The sequence below is a fragment of the Mus pahari genome, chromosome 11 (assembly GCF_900095145.1).
Source record: "Mus pahari chromosome 11, PAHARI_EIJ_v1.1, whole genome shotgun sequence".
NCBI lineage: Eukaryota > Metazoa > Chordata > Mammalia > Rodentia > Muridae > Mus > Mus pahari.
This window is the reverse complement of record NC_034600.1, coordinates 26,571,583-26,578,196: the sequence shown is the minus strand read 5'-3', so window position 1 is coordinate 26,578,196 and position 6,614 is coordinate 26,571,583.

Below are 6,614 nucleotides of genomic sequence, written 5' to 3'. Positions count from 1 at the left end.
CACACACACACACACACACACACACACACACACACACACACACACACACATTGTGCTGGATGATTTTTTTGTCAACTTGGTACAAGCTAAAGTCATCTAAAAGGAGGGAATCTCAGTTAAATGTCTCCCTAAGATCTGGCTGTAGGCAAGCCTGTAAGGCATTTTCTTAATTAATAAACGATGTGGGCAGGTCCAGCCGAGTATGGATGTTGCCCTCCCTGGGCTGGTAGTTCTGGATTCTGTAAGAAGGCAAACTGAACAAGCCAGGGAACACCCCTCCATGGCCTCTGCATCGGATCCTGCCTCCAGGTTCCTGTCCTGCTTGAGTTCCTGTCCTGACTTCCTTCAGTGATGGACATCGATGTGGAAGCATGGGCCAAGTAAACCCTCTCCTCCCCAACTTGCTTTTGGTCATGGTGTTTCTTTGCAGCAATAGAAACCCTAAGACATATAAACACAAACATTTACATGCAGGTGTATATACATATGTGTATAATAATACATGTATGTACCTGATTAGCTTTTTAATGGATGTATCATATTTACTCAATCTTTATTGTAGAAATTAGTTCTAATATTTATTTTTTGTTTTTGTTTTTTTCCAGTGATAGTTTTGTTTGTAATATTTTAAAACAACACCAATCTCCTCCCCAAGTAACTTCATAAACAAACAAACAAAATAGTAAATAAAATTTAAAGCAGATATACCCAGCAAACATGTATATGCAATTAAAGGACTGTGCTTGTTACAGAGGCACAAATTTCAAATATATATATATATATATATATATATATATATATATATATATATATATACACACACACACACACACACACACACACACACACACAAGTGTCTTGGAGATGGAGGGAGTCCCAGGTTTTAACTCTGGGGCTTAGGGAGACAAGGTGGGCAGGACATCAAGGGAGAGAACGGAACGTTTATTTTTCTTAAGTCTTCCCATGTAAATATATTCATCAAGACCATACGAGGAAGGAGAGCCTGGGACAGTGAAAAATACGAGAAAAGGGGGAGTGAGGACCCCTTCAATTCTGTTTCATGGTGGGAGAAGAGATTCTTAAAACTGACACGAATAGGAAGGAGAGGGAATTAGGTGACCAATCAGCGATAAGGGGGCCACAGCCAGGGGTGGGAATCCTTCGCTTCTCTATCAGCCATGTGTGGAAGGCTCTGGACTTGCAGTTTATCTTTGCTTCCTGCCTCTGGCCTGGTCTTTCTGCCTCGGCTCCCTCCGCTGGCCCCCACTCCTACTGTGCCGGTCTCTCCCATCCTCCATGATCTGGGAACAGGCTGGCTCCAGAACCCCCAGTTCCCTTTGGCCACTCCAAATTTGAATCGATTCAGAGTTGAGGCATTCTGGGCAGTCGGGGGACTGGGGAATTCAGCCATCATGGTGTACACAGGGCAGCGAAGTCCGAGTGTGGCCATTCTCAGCGGCCCTACTATTGTCCCTGCGATCTGCACCAGGCAACCCTGAGCATCCTTTAAGCCACCAGACGCTCTGCTTTTGTATGGATGATGCCATCAGGACATCTGTCATTTCCAGGACCCTTCCCAGCTTTCCTGTCATCGTCATCACCATCACCAGCAGCACCAACGTAAAGGTGCCACGCTATCAGCTCCTCCATCTTCGCCGTCTTCCGTCAGCCGTGCACGCCAACTTGGCACTGTACAGCTGGAGATCACACGGCCCCGTCAACTCCAGGAGGCAGAGGTGACTGACAGGGGACGTTTCATTCTCTCTCTGCCTTTGCTTCTGTGCTGAAGGACGAGGCAGGCGTTCCCCGGTGGGAACTGCAGCCCCCTCTCTTTCTCACCCAGGAGTAGCAGGGTGAGCTGGCTTCTGTCATGTCCTAACCTCTCTGTCCTACTGCGGCAGACTCATTCCACTTTCTGTTGCGTTTATGAGATTTGTTCTCAACCTCTCAAGTCCCACAAGGAAAGCCTTGGGCATCTAGTCCCTATGTACCTCTCCCTCCCTCCACTCACACATGCGCCCACCCCCACCAGACTGCAGACACTGTCCCTTTTCCAGATGTCTAGACGTCTGTGGAGAATGCCAGGTTGTGCCCTTCCTGTGCCTCAGGCTGCATATGGCTTGTTCTCATCTTCATTCAGAGAGGCACTTCTGACCGTTTATCTAAAGGACTCTCCCCAGTAACTCTTAGTTTGATTTCCAGGTTTTATCTTTAGACTTCTGGTATCCATAATTATCCAGATTTAGGCCTTATCTAGGCTGAATTTGAACTGTATCACGACATAGGATCTTCTCAATAAACCTAAGAGAAAAGAACTAATGTCCCCATTTTACACACAAGCAAATTGAGGTCCAAATAGTTGCTTGAGCAAATTTCCCAGGATCTTATAGGTAATATATGAGAGAGCCCAACTTCACGATGAGATCTGGATTCTCTGAAGACCAGAGGTGGGGGTGAGGAGGGATGTGGCGGGGGAACCCACTGGCCCTGAGCACACACATCCTGAGCCCTCACCACCTGTGTGACTTCAAGGACCCAAGTCGGGGCTGCTTTTGCTTTGAAACAGAGTCAAGTTCATGCTCTTCATTACACAGGAGTCCTCTATAAATTAGAGATTTGGGGTCTGTTGGGGTTCAGGAGTTGTGTCACAAGCACACGTACCACCGATCTCAGTCAGACGGATAGTTTATAGAGCATGTGGCCCAGGGCTGGTTGACAGGGTCATGGTCCGGATTCGGGAACTGAACCACGATCCTGAATTAAGATTCTACAGGACTTTTAAGCCCCCAATCCACAAATATCTGTGCCAAGTTATTTCACCAATCAGAATTTAGGGATGGGGGGTTTCCTCAAGAGCATGTCTTTGTTGTACACTTTTCCTACTCCCATTGGTTGGGTATCCAACTGTGGCAGTGGACTTGCCTTGTCTAATATTTATGTCCTAATTTGTCTACCAGGATGGGACTTGTCTAACATTCATGTCTTAACTTGCCAGTTGGGAAGTTAAGATGTCAGTTACCCACATACATGTCTCTTTCTGCCAAGTCAGATGTCAGTTCCCAGGGAGGTCTTGGGAACATAAACTTTACTCGAAATGGAAATCTTATTCCAAATAGGTTCTTATGTTAGTGCAGGTCTCTCTTATGCTGGGGCCCATCATAGGGGCGGCTTATACCATAAAAGCACAGGGGCAGGAAGTGCTGCTGGGTGGTTAGTGCTAGCCCAAGCTTATTGTGGTTAACTATGCAGAACAGTTCTACTGACTTCTACAGTGATTGGTTTCCAAGGACACAACACATAACAAGATATGCAATCTATCTTGGTATTAGAAAGTTTTTTTTTTTAATAACAGCAAAAACATGAAAAAAATTTCCTTATAATGGCAGGCCAGGTAACAGTTATCTAGGCCTTAACATTTCATCCAGGCCGTAATATTTTACCCAGGTCCCTGTCTTAGGGTTTCTATTCCTGCCCAAACATCATGACCAAGAACCAGGTTGGGGAGGAAAGGGTTTATTCAGCTTACATTTCCACATTGCTGTTCATCACCAAAGGAAGTCAGGACTGGAACTCAAGCAGAACAGGAAGCAGGAGCTGATGCAGGAGCCATGGAGGGATGTTACTTACTGGCTTGCTTCCCCTGGCTTGCTCAGCTTGCTTTCTTATAGAACCCAAGACTACCAGCCCAGGGATGACACCACCCACAAGAGGCCCTCCCCACTTGATCATCAATTGAGAAAATGCCCCACAACTGGATCTCATGGAGGCATTTCCCCACCTGAAGCTCCTGTGTCTGTGATAACTCCAGCCTGTGTCAAGTTGACATACAAAACCAGCCAGTGTAGTCCCAAAAGGATCTAATTGCAAAAGAAATAAGGACCACAATTGGTTATCAATAATTTGCTTTAAAAAAAAAAATAGACTAACATTTCAGAGTTGGACCATACTGCTGACATTCAGATGGGGCTGTCTGAATCTGCGCATTCTCTGTGTCACTCCCCTGTGTTAGTGTTGCCTGGCTAGCTGGCTGCTAGCTGGCTTCTGCCACCTGCACTGTTGGACTTGCAGCCACAGCAGGAAGAGGGCAGAACAATCAACCTGCTGATGGGCGAGGCAAAGAGAAAAATTGCAGGGCCTGGAATGTGAACCAAAAAGGTTATAACTGAGGGGTTCTCAGTCTGTGGGTCTTGATTCCCTCCCATAGAGGTTACCTAAGGTGACCTGAAATCACAGAGTTTACATTATAATTCATAACAGTAGTAACATGTCAGTTATAAAGTAGCAACAAAAATCATTTTATGGTTGGGGTCACCACCACATGAGGGACTGTATCAAAGGGTCGAAGCATTAGGAAGGCTGAGAATGACTGACCCAGCTAAACAGCCCGGGCAAACGTGGGGGAGTTGGGATTTTTATAATGTGGCTTCGAAATTGACATCCTGTGTTTTTACAAAGCAGAGAAGAGGGTGGAGATACATGCTTATCTGATCATCTGGCCTGCCTTTAGAGCAAGCTAGCCAGAATGTCCCATTCTGCTAGAGGTGTCTCACTGACTAATAATGTCCCACTCTGCTGCACTGAAGGACCCCGCTTCCCCATGGGCTACCCTGGGTTATACAGACCTCCCACTTTTCATGACTGTGTTCAGAGCTGGGCTTGAACTTGGGAATCTCCTTACTCCAGAGTGCCATGCTCATTGAGTAAAGTCTTCTTTAACTGATTTAGTACGACTCATGAGTAGTCTCTGGGTGAACATGCCCAAAGCTCTTTATTACACACTCTGTCTCGTTTCTATGGAAAGACACACGGGTCTCATTATGTGAGTTTAGGGTCAGCGGCTGGGGCACATGGTCATGGGACCAATCTGTCCTGTTAAGGCTGTGACTGGAAGTTCTTCAGGAGCTCCATGCCCAGCCCAGACACCACTGTCCACGTCTGAAGTTGCCATTCGTCGGTCACCTGGGGCTATTTCACCTTCAGCTTGTGGCTCTGTTTAATGCCACAGAGCCTTTTCTATTGATCTCTGGGCATGACTCAGTGCTGGTGTTTTGGAGAAACTGACCATTCTGTCTGGAGTGTAGAATAAAGAGGAGTTCAGGGTGTTTATGATCCCATCCTTTCCTGTTGAATCACCCAGCTGGGAGATGGTTTGAGAACTCAGTGGAGGAGATATTTTTAAAATTCAGCCCATCTGACTTTTGGGGGAGAAATTGACAAGAAATCATCAGGAGAGTTGGAACAGACCCTGTTCATTCTCTGCGGAAGACCAGAGGCAGAAGGGTTGGGAACATGACTGCACACTTACAGAATGCCCAAAAAACAAAGAAAGCTGCTGGCCAGCTTAAGTGCACTCATCTGGGACCCTCGGATGATCCTTTGCCATCTGTTATAGAGAAACAGCCATAGATTCAATTCTGGTAATGTGTTTTCTGCTTACCATATTAATTGAAGGGAGAGGCACTTGTCCATTGTTTTAAAAACAAACATACTATTAAAAATTATCCTAAATAGAGACACAATTGAGTGGGTAATTCAACTGCTGTTGGTTATATTTTTGCAGTCTTATTTTTTTGTCACATGGACCTATTTTTGTGTGCACAGTAATGATGGGATGTTCTGAGAAATGTGTCATGTGATGATGTTCATCATTGTGTGAACGTCACACGATCTACTTGGTGAACAGACTTTACATTACTAGGCATCTAGGTAGGCACATGGGACCTCCATTGTTCCATCTGCAGCCGACACACTTGTGCAGCTTAGGGCTATGTTTTTGTGTAGATATGCACTTGTGGTTTGGGGATAGGGTGAGGGGTTATTTTGAAGTCTGGATTTTATTTTGTTTGCAGTTCTAGGGATTGAATCTCAGACTTTGAGCTTGCTTGGTAAGTACTCTAACCACTGAGCTAAACCTTGAACTTCAGAATGTTGAATCTTTCGGAGTTGAAGCCTGAGGTCTAACTAGTAGCAAGAGCACAAACAGGACAAGAGTCAGCTCGCAGCTTAGCTTCTTGCAGAGACAATGGTAGTTTGGAGCAGTGGTGAGGGATCTTAGAAAACCTTCTAAACCACACTGCTGCCTTAACTCAGATGAAGCCCTTCGGTCCCCATTCTTAATAGATGTGTACTCTTTGGCAATTTGATTATGCCTTATAGGGAAGACAGGCTTAAGTTAATTTATGTTGGGCCTGTCTCTATTGTCTACATAATTCTGTTTTATACTTAGTAGTCAGATTTTAGCATATTATCTCACTTAATCTTCCCAACAGCTCAAAAGAAAAAAAGCAAATATTATTCTCATTTCATAAAGTATTCCCCAATACATGTTGATGAATGAACTTACCCTGGACTGAACAACAATGACCAATGTCTTAGTCAACTTGGGCTGCTGTAACACAAGGCTAGATGTCTGAGGCAGCAGACCGGGGACAGAGGTCCATTTCTCCCAGCTCCGGAGGTGGGCAAGTCCAAGATCAAGGTGCCTTCTCATTTAGATACTGGTGTGGGCTCTGTTCCTGACATGTAACAGAAGCTTTTACTCCGCGCGCGTGTGTATGTGTGTGTGTGTGTGTGTGTGTGTATGTGTGTGTGTGTATGTGTGTGTGTGTATGTGT